Here is a 15,170-nt window from a genome sequence, read left to right on the forward strand (position 1 = left end):
ATTTTAATAAAATCGAATAAATAAATTTCGAATTTAGTAAATAAATTTCTTACTACAAATTTCATATAAAGTGTATTTTACGATTTGACTTTGAATAGACTGATTTAACTGAAAGCAATAATAATTAAAATATCACGATGAATATTTATTATTTGCTTTTAATTCAAAACGATTTCTTTTTTTTTTAAACAAAAAACAAATTTTAAAAATCACGATCATTTAATAATAAAATAATCGATCGTGCATTCTATTTAATTATTCTATCGTTTTAATTTTTATATTCTTTTTCTAATTGTTACGAATCATTATGTCTATTAGAGTCGATTAATCGATTAATTATTTGCTGATTTGATCGATCTTCGTTACTTTTACTTTGTATACGTAATTTGTTAGTCGAGATATATAATTTCTATGATCGATATTTTTGATTCATTTCGATATATAGATTTACCTTCTAAAGTATTGACAGGTATTTTTGTATCACCTTGTTTACCTGCTAAACCTAATATTTTATCTACTCGTCACGCCAAATTAATTCGACACATTTGTGTTAGCGTAAAATCATTAGATTTGGAAGAAAAAGGAAAAAATAAAGCTGAACGTATCACCTCTCTTTATAATCTTATTCCTGCATTAACATTTGATTTTGTTCAATGATGAACGCAATAAAAATTGGACGTATCAGGTATTTTAACTCGATAACGAAAAGAACTGGGTTTTTGGACGTCAGCCATGCATCATTTTAATGACACGAATGTGTCTGAATTCCGCAGCCCGATTTTAATGCGATTTTGGCAACGGCCGCGTGTGAAAATCACTGCTGATCATATTTTGAAAATAAATTCGATCTCTAAATATTCGGGTCAGTTTGGAAAAAATAAGTGCAAGATGTTGGAAAATTAAAGTTGGCATGATCAAAGTAAAAAATTTGATCGATGATTAATTTATATCGTCAAACGATATTGAAACGACAATTAATTTCTTTTGATAAATTATTTCAGGTGACTTAAAAATCATACGCTTATATTTAATCATTTTGATTATATTAATTTTATTTTGAATTTTCGTAATACAATGTTTATATAAACATTACAGATCATCGATTAATTTTCGTAAGCGATCTTATTGAATTTGAACAGTGAAAAGAACTTTGACAATGAAATTTCTCGAGACAAAATCCGGTTTCTTCGGTCTCTGGTATTATTAAGATTTGATTACTTTGTCGCGCTTAATTTCCTTAATAACAGGATCATTCAATTGGCAGTCAGATCTAAATACGTCTAAAGACATAATTTCGAATCGTTGAAAGAGAAGATACGAGTGTCAACCATCATGAACGAAGAATGTCAAGTACTCGTCTGAGCTATTCTGCATCGAGATATCGTAATTACGATCATTTTCACGGATTAACACACGCACAATGGTCTTTTTTTTTTTAAATGTGCGACGAGCTTCTTGAAGTCTAATCGAGAGATGTATAACTTGAAACGAACTTCCTTCGTTGAAAAGTAAAATTTCATTGAATTTCATATTTTACAGTATTTGAAAAGATTAAATGGAAATATATTTTTTTATCGCGTAGTATCGATGCGAATGAAACAAAGACTATAGAGTTCTTATCTAAATAATAAGAATTAAATAATGGCGCATAAAATAGCATTTTAATCTTTAATAATAAAAGTAATTTATGTTGCAATTAATCGAAATCGTTTCATCTCGTGAAATTAATTATTCAAGTATGTTTTGTTTAAAAGAATATTCAGCGAAACAGACGTTGATTGAGATAAATATATATTTGAAATTAAAATTAATAAAATAACGATATAGATGATTGAGAAAAATTTTAATTGTAATAAAATGTTTTTAATCAAACAAAACTAAAAAACTCGTCTTACTTATCAACTATGGTATATTAATTATGTATCGATGAAAAATGATTTTAGAATATTGTGCTTCTTTTTCAATATCTATTTAACGTATTTTAAAAGTTTTGGATATTGAAAATATTATGATTAAAATTAAAAAGTTAAAATTCACTGGTTCATACGAATTTTTCCAATTGAAGATTTCAATTTCATTGATTTGTTGGGTTTTTCATTAAGCAAATCAAGGAAGAAATTGACAACGATTCTGAGAATGAAAAACGAAAAATGATGAAAATATCGAAAGGTCTTTTCAAAAGTTCTTTTCAAACAGATTTCGAAAAATGATTTCGACACGAAATTGAATAGACAGTTTCAATAGTACGAAAAGGTTAAAGTTTACTAAAGGAAATTATTGATTTTTTACTTATTTTTTATTTATCGATAATTTTTGACATAATAGATGAAGTAGAATTTTAAAAATACCAGTTTTTAAAATTCGTGGAACCAAAACATTACTGAAAAAGGGAGTAATGCATTTTTTAATATTCAAAGGACCAAAAGGGTAAAAATTTCTATCTCTAAATGCTAAATTTTTAAATTTAGCATTCAAGGATTTTTTTCATACATAATATTACTAATTTTTTGAATAAATAAAATTCGAGATTAAAGTTAAAATACTGTGGTGAATTTTTCGATGCAAATTCAACAAAATTTTTATGGCTAGCCGTCAGATTTTTAATCATGAAATTCGTTGCAAATATGTAATTCATGTTAAAACAAACAACAATAATTAAAACAGAGATTATTTTTCGTGTCAGATCGATAACACATTCTGGCAAATATTCCAAAATAATAATTTCAAAATGTTCCATAAAAATTGTAAATTAATAATTTTTAATACATATTCGCGTATTTCCATGTTTCATTATGTTTTATTTTATTTATATATTTTTTTTTTATAAATTCATATATTATTTCGTATGCATATGACTAACTTCAAAGCTTGAAAATAAGAAAAGAAATTTTAGAGAAATCATTACTATATTTTTATTTGTTGGGATTTTTAATAACAACGATTAATATAAGACTTGTATTCGAATTGAGAAAATAAAATTTTTACCATATATGGTAAATAATTCTCTAAATAAATTTTTAGGAAAATTTGTAAATGAAATTTTTGACTGAATTTTCGAATCCTTCATTTTTTTGGATGAAAAGATTTTACATTTCTTTTTTAAAATTGAAACTTCAAATATCGTGAAAAGTTCGCCAAATATTAGAAGAAAAGTTGGCGAATACGACTATTCATATCTTGCAAATTTTTCTCACAGGAATATAGCTTCAAAATTGGATTTCCCAAAACTTAATATTTCCTTTTTGCTACTTCTCGCAAGGTATATCGATGCAAGATTTTTCATCTGATGAATTTCTATGTTTCTATTCTAAATTTTTCCCCTAAACAAAAGCGATTTGATAAACGAAAAACACGAAAACTTGAAATTTTCTCAAGAAAATTAATCGATTTATTTATAAACTACATTGAAAAATTACTATACTACGAACAAACTTAAATAAAATCCCAGAATTCCACGAAGAAAAAAGTCGAGGAAAACACTTCACACTATACAAACTCATTTTGCTTTTCATTTAAACTCTCTCCAACAATTTTCTAAAAAATTTCGACTCTCAAACGTTCTTTAAAATGGTAATCAAAATTCAAATTGTCTCTTTTTCTATCTTTTCACTGTTTAACATAATTTTCCTTTTCCAGAACTTAACCAACAAAACGATTATTCGCATCTTCGTGATTCTATCGAACGTTCTATTCGTAATCCATCTTTCAAAGTATCTTATCATGCGCCAAGAATGAAATATCGAATATCTATATATCTATCGTCCCAGAAGATTAAAGCTGGTTGCGTTATACGAAGAGGGTTGACGAAACGATTAAAAACTGGATCGTCCTTATTTGAACACGAGCGTGCATAAGTTGGCTCGAAAGTCGAACGCAAGAAATGCAAATTCGGCATATCTCGAGAGAATCGCAAATTTGAATAATGAAAGGAAAGGAGAGAGAGAAAGAGATGGAGGAAGGGAAATAGAAATAGAAGGCAACGAGCAGACAGGATCATCGTGGAGCTATTTGAATTTTCCACCACGAATATGAATTGTAAATTGGCCCATGAAAATCTATTTTTACCGGTTATTTTCAGTCGGCTAATCCACCACGAACGAGCCATTCTTTGTTTACAATAATTCCTTTATTACCGCCTTTCAAAACAAACAATCATCGATGGAGTTAGGATTGATACGTATTTCGAATCCTCGTGAAAATGAAACGATCACCGATCGAACGGTGATTGCTCGACCATTGATCGCACATTGTTTCTTCCCGTTTTCCCTTTAGAAATGTACAGACAGTTTATTTATCTACAATTCGTGTAAAGTTCGTGTGATAAGCGATCTTGAGTGGTTTTTCGTTTAAATAAACGATATTCGATCGTATTATTTCCACGGCCATCCGTTTACGATAATATTTCAAATTTTATAAGGTAATTTCATTGGAAATATAATGTGCGAGAGTATGATATGAATAAATAACAATAATAATAATTTCGATGCAAAATTATAATAACGAAAGATCGAACGATCGAAAGAAACGCGTTTAATAAAGTAAAACGAGAGCATGAAAGAGCATGAAAAGAGTTTCAGATCTTGTTTGCCGAATTTTTTGATCTAATTCTAATTTCAATCCACGCCACGAAGGCAATGGTAATAACACGGCCACGGAACAGGCTGGATGAAATTGAATTTCACGCTCCTTCGACAAAAGTCGAAGCAGAAACCTCGTGGAAAATCGTTGATACGATCGAGGGAATAAATTTTTCAACTGTATTGGAAAATTGCAACGTCAGAAAGGTGAAAACAGATATATTGGCGGTGGTGAAGAGGAACAATACGGAATCATGAGGATTCGCGTTTGATCGAAGACGAATGGATAAGGAAGATTTCGATATTGAAAGCTGGAAGTTGTGAAAAAGAATTAAATTTTTAATACGATGCGACGTGCAGTATAAATAATACGTAAAGGATTACATATTTGAAAAGAAGGAGAAGAATAAGTGAAAATTAGAATTTGTGAGGAAGAATTCAATTTTATGCATCGTGAAATAGAAAGAATTGTTTGTTCCAAAAAATTATACATACTGACATTTTACAGACATTTAGAGATAATCGTGATGAATTCAAATATTGTAATTAATACATGTAATATGGAGAGTTGCATAATAAATATTGAAACTTGATTAAAATGAATATTGTAATGGTATTGAATAATTGTAACATTGATTCATAAGCTTTAATAAAGCTAATGTTCGATTGAAAACCTATAGATTAGTATTGAATTTTAATGATGTTACAACATTGCCTACAGGAGATGATGTACAACCAAAAGTGGATAACATGGAAATTCGATAATATAGGTTGCTGAATATCGTAAGTCACGTTGAATTTTAATGATAATACAATGTGTTTACTATTCCTCTTTGTAAATACACCATGTTAATGAATAATTATTTTTATGCCCTTAGTTAATTTGATGATAACATTTTTATATACCATAGCACAATTCAATTCAATGGCACGATGATTTAACTGATTTGATCAAGAAGAAAAGTTATTTAAGAGGGAGATTTATAAAGTGATCGATATATGAAAAAACGGATAAAAATGCAAAACATTGAAACCGTATGTATATAATATCGAATATCAACGAGAATAATTTTGTTAAATCGGTGGATATCCATCCACTGAACGTAGCGAAGGCGTTTCGCGGATAACGCAATTTAGACGTTACCGATAAATTGATTTCAGGTAAAAATTATTATAACTAATAATCTCGCTGTGATTTATCATTCGAATATCGAATGCAGATATCGACTTTATGGAAATATTTCTCTCACGATTTCTATCAATGGTTCATTTCCTCTAAACCAGTTATTTATTTCTATAAGTCTCGGGTGAGAAATACAAGAGAATCCTTATTCAAAGATAATTTTCGAGACTGTTTTCGTTTTAATTATCGAGCAAATAAATCGAATAATTTAGTGTACGTATAATGAAAGTATAATGAAAGAAACGTAAATTGAATTTTTTCGTTCAATTTTTATCTATTTCATAGGATACACGATACGAAAGATGGAATAATTGAATAATAAAAAACGATGAAATGAAACTATTAAAAATTGATTGAAAATTTCAAAAAATTCAAATTTGCTGTCAGCACGAATTCCTATTTTCATGTGTTGCATTTTTCTATAGATAAATTATTCGAGATGTTGCAACAAATTGGAAAGGTTATTGAATAACTGCATCTTGGAAAGGTAGGGAAATATTCCCGACACGTTCTGAGGGAATAGAGATGTCTGGTGTCCATAAAATATAAGATGGAATAGTTTTCTGATCTATATTGTTTAAATTGGTCACGAATGTTGGCGAGACGTGAATTTTCAGCAAGGAAACGAAGTAAGAAAACGAATAAATTCATCGAAAAGGAATCAAATTTATAATAAAAATTCAAGAACAATTCAAGAAAAGAAATTCGAATAATTTTTTCCAAATCAAATTGAAATCATCTATAAGTTATTTCAAATTTAATTGAACTTGTATATATTAGAATTATTAAAAGATAACAAATCAAAATCGGAATTAAAAAATGAAATGGACAAGTCCAAGAAACAAAAGTGTTTGATTAATCAATAATTTTTTAAATCAATTTAGAATCTCCATAAATACTACTAATAAAATCACACTTAATAATATTTTTTAAGAAACAAACGTAACCATCGCATAATTTATCTTAAAATTCGATCAAACCGTATTAAAATTAAGAAAACTTTGAACCGCTACAACTCCGAAGATAATGACTTTCGGTCAACGAATGACAGATCGTTAGAAGCGTAGAATCTTGCCTTTTAAAATGCTTTTTGATTTATCCTGATACGACTTCCGGTTGCCGAGATATCGTCGTGTAAAGGAAAGGTTAATTTTTAATGGTTTATTATTTCCGTCCTTGTCTCTTATTCGGACCTCTCATTCGCACCTTGTCTTACTAACCTATCCCAAACTGCAGACAAGTGTCAGACAGGATTCCTGGAAAAAGGTCGGACGCGGTTCCTAGAAAAACATAGCACTCCCCAGGAAGAAAATAGTAGGTCATTGGCCATTCATAATCTACACATCGCTACCCAAGTGTTATGGAAAACTTTGATTCCTTGTATTTCGGCAACCGATTGAGATATCGGAATGAATGAAAAAAGGACTTCAATGGTAAGACTTTTCTCTATTGTCTGATGAGGTTTTAATGTCAAAGGTTTTTAATTTCTTTTTTTATGTGGAAAAATCGTTTCTCCATTTGTGAGTTTGACCAAGTTTGATAATAAATGTTATTAAGGTATATAGAGATACGTACATTGTTATACATATTTTAGAAGAGAAAAATATACGTAGGAAATGAAAAAAAGTGTAATGAGAATAGAGAAAGAAGTAAATAATAAAAATATAGAATAAATCAAAGAATTTGTACAGAACGGTGAGACAATATGCATAATTATTCGTGTAAAAAAATGTAAAATTAAAATGGAAACTTTTATTAAAAATATGAAAGTGAAAGGTTACATGAATGGAACGTACGAAAGATTAAAGTAAAACTAAATGAAATAAAATAGAACGGAAAATGGAGAATGAAAATAAAAAGTTTTGACGAAAAACTGGCAATGAACAAATGTGCAAGAATTTGATGGAAGAGCGTGAAATTAATATGTAAAAATTCGGGGAAAAAGAGAAAAGTGAAAAATTGAAGTAAGAAATTTTTTTTGGAAAGAAGAAGGATGACGAAGGAATGAAAAATCGTAATGAAAATTCTGGACGGTCGGATAGAAAAGAATTTGAGAAATTGAGAAATAAAACAAAAGAATTAGCATAGAATATATAGAGATTAAAATCCGAGATTCTTTTTGAAACGAAAGCTTTTATAACTCGTAAAACTTTATTAAAGCGTGTAAATCGGATAAAGGTTGGAAAAAAGATTCATATATTAATGTCATAAATCAAATTGATTGTTGGCCGGTTGTTTTATTTGGAATAAGAATGTTTTATCACTGAACGCGGATTCTGTACATGCAATTGTGTATATAATTAAAAAACTACTTCCTGATGATAAAAAACTTTATTGTTATTGCGCGTTAGAATGACACGACTAAAATGTCAAGAAATAAGAAGAATCGACGTAATATAATACGTTTACGATAGAGATGCAATTATTATAAAATTACTATAAAAGCATTCGATCAGAACGGTGGTAAAAGTTATTAAAAATACTACTACTACTACTACCACTATTGGGATATAGTTATACGGTGAGATGTCAATTATAAAAAAAATCAAATTATTCGGAATAATCGATACATGTACCGATATAATGAAATCTTCGATAATCCGATTACATAATTTGGAGAATCTGATTATTCGAATAATAAAACGCTCGCGTTTTCTCATGATTTTCTATTTAAAAATGAATGATACAATAGTTACAAAAAATATATATTAAATAACGGTATAAAAAAAAAAATCACTTAAATTTTTTAACACGTTGAGCTGCATCGAATTATATTTTATTTGTTTTTCGAAGCACTCTCTTCGTTATTAAAAAATAGCTAAGATAATAGCATCTCTCGAAAAAAATTTAAAATATCTTGCTCTCATATATAGTGTTAACGTCTTTAGGCATGATTGAAAAATAAAGATTTGTAAAAATCGTAATAGACATAAATGATTTCCTGCTGCGAAGTTTGAATACAAGTATTCTTAAGTACACAAAACTTCGTCCCTGACGGATTAAGCAAACACAATTCGAAACAATAAACAGTGCTAAACGATGCCAACTTACGCAGATTTGTATGTTAATGTTGCACGAATGCATCGATGCATCTTCGACTTGACTTGAGATTCATCAATAATACATAAATTCCAAGCGAATTTCAAGAAAGATCATTAAAAAAAAAAAGAAAAAAAAGGAAGAGAAAAGTACGAAACAAAAATGAAAAATTATCGTTTAAAAATCGAAAATAAATATATTTAGGAAAGAAATTTGTGAATATTGCGTAATGGAGATCAAAGCGGAAGATGGTAAGTTTCTGTGAAACGTAAGTGCTTAATGATCTAGCAGGAGCAATAAACTGGCGTCATTTGGTGGCTGGTACGCTTGAGCGAAGCTAAGAAAATAAGTGCCATTTTTCACGAAACAGCCGTCACAATTAGCGAGTGTGGCATCTTGTAGCAATTGATATCGAGCCACGGAGCGAGTTGGCAGCTTCCGTTGTCGCGAATTACACATTTCTAGGTCGTTTTTATCTGCACACGCCCACCAGCGAATAATCAAACACGATTTATTTTAAAAAGTTATTTTAAAATTTTATGATTTATTTATTCGGATTAAACAATTAATCCGATTGGTGAAAGTTAAGTTGGAAGTTAATTACGAATCGAGAAAAGAAGGCGCAGAAATATTTAATTGTGAAATCGATCTGTTGGCAGTGTTAGCTTTCCCATGTTTCGTGATAAACGCCGTTCCGGATTATTATTGGACGAGACTTATTTCGGGAAAGAAATGGTATTTTCGTGGGATTATTTCGTGGAAATTTGTAATATAATATCGGGGAAATCTGTGTGACGTACAATTTACGCGGATTTTCTAGTTTTCCATTAGTCTTCATTCTTATTTATATAATTTACACGATTAATTGAAATTTCTGAATTTTCCAAGTTTCTTTGTCAAAATATCTACGAGAAAAATTAATTACGAATAATAGGAATAATTTGGAAATTTGTACAATTGTAAAGAAAATTAATATTTCTTTTTTCATCAATTGATAAATTTTCTCTCTGTGAATAATAACGTAAAGAGATATCCGTATATTTCAAAATTAATTTTCGTTTCAACGGATATTATAATACATAAGAAGAATATTTTAGAAATGTCAAAGAACTTTACGTACATATTATTATCATACCGTCGGCCAAGAATCTAGAATTTTCTAAATATTTATCATACGTCAAACAACCCATGTATCATCCAATTCAAGGATGATAGGAAATCTTTAAGACTTTCTATAGTCGAATTTTGTTTCTATTAATATCCTGTCCTTCGCGTGAAAAATTTAATATATCCTCAGCGAAAGTGATCACATTCGTCGGCAATCACGTTTCTGGCATATAATGTGACATCGGCAGTATATAACGTTCGTACATATATTACGATAACCGGGCCGATGCGTGGGCAACCTTTCAACTTAGCAATGATTTACCTACTTTATTACCTTATTTCTTGTGTACTTTACCGCTGCGTTTCAAGAACAATGTATAATATTCCTCTATATTTTCTTAATATTTATTTCTTTTTCTCTATACGTAAACGTAAATTCTCTCCTTCGAATTCGGATGACAAATCTTTCTTCTAACGAGTTTATAATAAGGATTCAAAAAAGAAAAAAAAGTATTTTTTTAAAAGGTGAATAAAACGGGACAGGAATTTATTTATTGATTACCAAATTAATCCTTCTGAGAAACACTTCTCTTTTATAATTCTTCTCTCTATTATCGTAATTCGTCATCTTTATGAAAATTCCTTAATTACATTTTATCGATTTAATAAGATTTTCCAATTTGCGTTGAAATTGGTATTATTTATTGGTATTAGTAACGATTAGTAGGTGAAAATCCAAAATTGATCCGATTGAAAGGCGAGATACGGGGAATAAACGCGTTAACCGTCGAATCCTTGGAAACACTTGATCTATCCATCGTCGTTCCACTTTCTCGTGAATGGCCCGACCGGAAATCGTTGGAAACGGTTCATCGGTCCACACCGATCCCAACCTCATAAACGGACCGCTCGAATTAAATTTCGCGTGGCAATGTTTATTGATAGCACTCAGCTGTTTTTGTTTTGGCATGAACCGCCAACACACGCGTCATCGCGTTATTGTTATTTTGAGCGGGTAGTCGAAGGTTTTGCATCGGCGGTCTGCGTTCGACCGGCCGAATACTCGTAGATGACACCGGTTCAAACGTGACATTGTACTTTGATAGTCTTGTCCGTGTACTTTGTGCGTCAAAATGTGACAAAAATGAACGTACAGCGTTGTTGAAGATAAAATGAAGTATAAAATGAGCGTTATTAGTATGATTAGATAATATTTTATGTGCTTGTTATCAGAAGATAATACTTTTATAATTACGATACCGCAATTATTCTATTTCAAATTATATTCTTGTCGATACAAATTGATAGCAGGTTGATTTTGTTTACAACGAACAACGAACGAGATGTAATAATAAATTTCTTCAAAATCTGATCATTCTTTTTCTACTTGATTATTGATATATTCTTCGTATTTATGAATACGATATATGTATCGTCAATCATACACGGGAATTCAGCTTAGTTATGTACAGTGGAATTATTTTTAGAGGATGATCAGTTGAAGGAGATGGAATCGATGAAATAAAATTTTAAAATTAAAATTTATATCGCAATTAATCATTTGCGTCTATTAGCCAAAAATATAGTGGAAATGAACAACGGGGATGAAGTTTGAATTTTCAAATTAGAGTAACGCGTAATTGGTATCTTAATTTCTATCATATTGTTAAAATTTGGTTAAAAATGAAGATGTATTGAAAATTATTTTTCACCTTCTTTTTCGAGTTAAATATTTTGAAAACTATAATGTATAATTAGATTCGTATATTTCGTAAGAATCAGTTTCTATATTTATCATATTATTTTTATATAAAATTTCATTTTACCGAAAAGTAAACTTATTTTTATTTTTCAGACTATAATAACGATGAGAAAAAACGAATTATACGGTTGGATTAAAAAATAATAATAATAGAAAAAAGAAAATAAATCAAAAAAGAGAAACAAGAAATGGAAGTTAATTGCCTGCGGCTTTCATTTTTCATGTAAAAAGAGGATATCTTGAAAGTCATATATAGTTCAGAGTATATGGGTCACGCGAAAATAAATAAATAAGCGAATAAAAGAAAAAAATTTTTAAAAACCGAAAAATGGAAATTAGTTGCCTGGAGCTTTCATATTTTATTGTTAAATTTAAAAAAAAACATTTCGAAAATTTTATATATGGTAATTTAGTTTTTATAGTGGTAATTTCATTCAAAAATCAAGAATTTTATATAATTTTATATATAAATTTTCCAGGTTAAATCCATGTTTGAAAAATCGTGTATATATTTATGTATATAATTGCTCAAAGTCATTATTTGATATCTAAATACGAATCTGTGGACTTTCTTTGATTAAGATACATTAGTACGATATTTATCTCGTTATAGATAAGTAACGAGGTCAGCTATCAAATATTTAGTTATCATACACATATATATCATAATTATTCATTGAAATCAGTTTTTTTTTAAATCGATCAAAATATAGAAATAATAATTATAATGTATTATTATTGTACATTATATGTTACATTTATAATATTTATAAATTGCAAATTTGAAATTATAAAAATTTTGCAATTTGCAAACAAATGTTGTCAATAGAGATCATATCGTTTGCATGAAAACAATATCGAATATTTCTTTTCGTCAAATATATTTAGAATTATCCTATTTAGATATATATGTACGTGACTTTTCTATTTTTTGATATTTTCACAAAATTTGATTATGTCAGAATTTCAACATTTTTTTTTGATTTTATATATGTGTGTATATATGTGTTGATATAGATTCAAGAATAGGAGAATTTTCAGTTTATTCCAAATCTAAAATTATTTTAAATGAAATTTAAGTGAAAATAAAGAAACAGAGATATAATATTTTAAACTTTCCTAAGCAGTTTTTTAAATCTTTAAAACTGCAATATTGTTACAATTATCTGTAATCTCATAAACCTACACCGACCTTAATTATCTTGAAAAAGTCTCAACAACAAAAGATTAAGATCATTAAAACCTTAATCACATTAATTGTTAATTTAATTTGTCTTCGTAACAGATCGGATTAATAAGAACCAACTTTACTTCGAAAATAAATTTTTCTTTATAAAGTTGAAGAAATACATCTAATAATAAATCTAATAAAGAATTAAGTAATTAAATAAGCTAAATAAAATAAGCTGATAAGAAAATTCAAGCCAATTGAAAATGACTGGAGAAATTCGATAAAAATAAAAGATAATAAATAATACTTAAAGAATACTTAACGTTTTCGTTAAGAAAATCATCTGTATTAATATTTTAATTAACTATAAAAAGGATTCGAACGAAAGAACGTTCGCCATAACAATACCAAAGGTATTTGCAATTTTTAAAATACTGCAGCGAAAAGATTAAAGGATCGTAAGAAATTCAAAAGAAACGAAGAAATATAAGGAATCTAAAGAAATCCGATGAACCGAAAATGTTTGAGAAATTCAAAGAAACTGAAATAATTTAAATCCAATAATTCAAGAAATCCAAGAAAGTATCGCGTAGATTTAAAATTTAAAGGAGCAGTTTATATAAAAAAAAAAAAAACGATCTTTATCGATTATTTCTACGAAAAGAAGAACAGAAAATTTTCCTTCAATAAATTAATAAATTTTCTCATAATATTACAGGAAAATATCGTAAATTTTATCCATGATCGTATCGTAAAAGAACTATATCCGATCGAATCGCGAATTCTATTGATCCTATTGATGAAATTGAACTTTAATTATCTACCAAATTAGCAAATTCGAAATTCGAAAAGAAAAAAAAAATTTAACTCGAACCATTCGAAACGTGTTTGTTATTCGAACAATGGTTTAGCAGAAAAGCGAGCGTTTCGTTAACAATTATTCCGTAATGGCGTGTGAATGCATGACTCACGTGTATGAATACAAACAGGGTGTCCGAGTAAAAATAAAACGTAAATGAAAATTGTTAAAAAAATTATATGAAAAGAACTCCCTGATAAGAAGTGAATGGTTTTAAAAAGATCATATATCATTTTTTAAGTGGAATCGTATAATTTTAAATATATCTTTTTCTCTGTAAAATAAATAGTGCAACTTAAATTTTATCGAACCTATCGTACGAAGAACAAGGATAAATAGAATATTTTCACTTGCTCCTTCTCTTGTATGTGATAACTTTTCTTCGAGTTACAATATTTTTTAAGCTAATGATTTTTTTAACGTAAATAGGAACATTATCGAAACGGATCAATTACTGCGTTAAAACAATATTATTCTTTAAAAAAGAAAAACTTGTGTATCTTCACGCGATTTAATTATCTGGAAAAAAATTAATCGGATCAGATTCTTTCTCCGTTCATTTCGATAATTTGCACGTTTCGTTTAAACCACTTGTTTAACCACGCTTTGTATATCCGTTTCCACGTGTTCTCTATAATTGTCCGATGATTGTCGAGTTCTTATTCGTTGAATCACTCGGTTTGCTCGCTTTTTCCCCCCAATTTATTATTAATCCGCCTACGAATTATTCGAGAATGAATAAATTTATAATTGTCACGAGTGTATCGCGACTATTTGCAAACCAACTTCCTCGATTATGAATGATGAATCATGAAATAGAATCGATTAAAATTCTTTTGCGTTTGCAAATTTCCTGTTTTCAAAGAAATAAATTTACTTACTAGATTTAGGACTTCTCACGCGTAATACGGATTACATAATCGAAATTGCCTCAACCTTGCACGGTGCATCATTCTTGACCGCGTCTTGGAATGCAAATCTAAGTGTTTCTTCTATCCGAGAACGTACTCGGATAAAGAGGAACGAAACGAGATATTATATCATCCGTATTAATGTTGAATGTAACTTGTTTACGGTTATTCCAATAATACATGCTCGTTTAATTCAATGTGAACAAAATTCTAATTCTTTGTACACTCGTTGGAAATAATAATGAAATATTTTCCTATTAAAACGTTTAACTCCTTAAATGTCGTGATCAAAAAATTTTCATATATCGTTTTATTCGATGTATATGTGAAAATAATATTATATCACGCAGTAAGAATACAAAGTTAATGTAATAAATTATATAAAGGAATAAGAGAATTTTCGAGACTCTGGCGATGATATTGTCAGAATATTAAAGATTTTTCCTTCTCTACTCTTTTTTCTTTCCTTTTTTTTTTTTTTCTTTTACAATCTTGAAATAATATACGACGAAAAAGAACGATTCGCATAAAGAATCTCTCGCTCCGTTTCTTCATCCACTG

General features: G+C 28.8%; 1 protein-coding gene and 1 long non-coding RNA gene across 15 annotated transcripts in view; one reads left to right on the forward strand and one right to left on the reverse strand.

Moving 5' to 3' along the window:
* The window catches only part of LOC107995243 (octopamine receptor beta-2R), a 167,412-nt gene that overhangs the window by 59,394 nt on the left and 92,848 nt on the right, over positions 1-15,170 (reverse strand). The gene's annotated exons all lie outside the window — the stretch shown is intronic.
* LOC133666469 (uncharacterized) lies at positions 10,845-15,061 on the forward strand. Its single transcript, XR_009830645.1, has 3 exons — positions 10,845-11,677; positions 11,762-12,072; positions 12,148-15,061. It is a non-coding gene; the product is annotated as an uncharacterized LOC133666469 (long non-coding RNA).

This window comes from Apis cerana, linkage group LG7, assembly GCF_029169275.1.
Source record: "Apis cerana isolate GH-2021 linkage group LG7, AcerK_1.0, whole genome shotgun sequence".
Taxonomy (NCBI): domain Eukaryota; kingdom Metazoa; phylum Arthropoda; class Insecta; order Hymenoptera; family Apidae; genus Apis; species Apis cerana.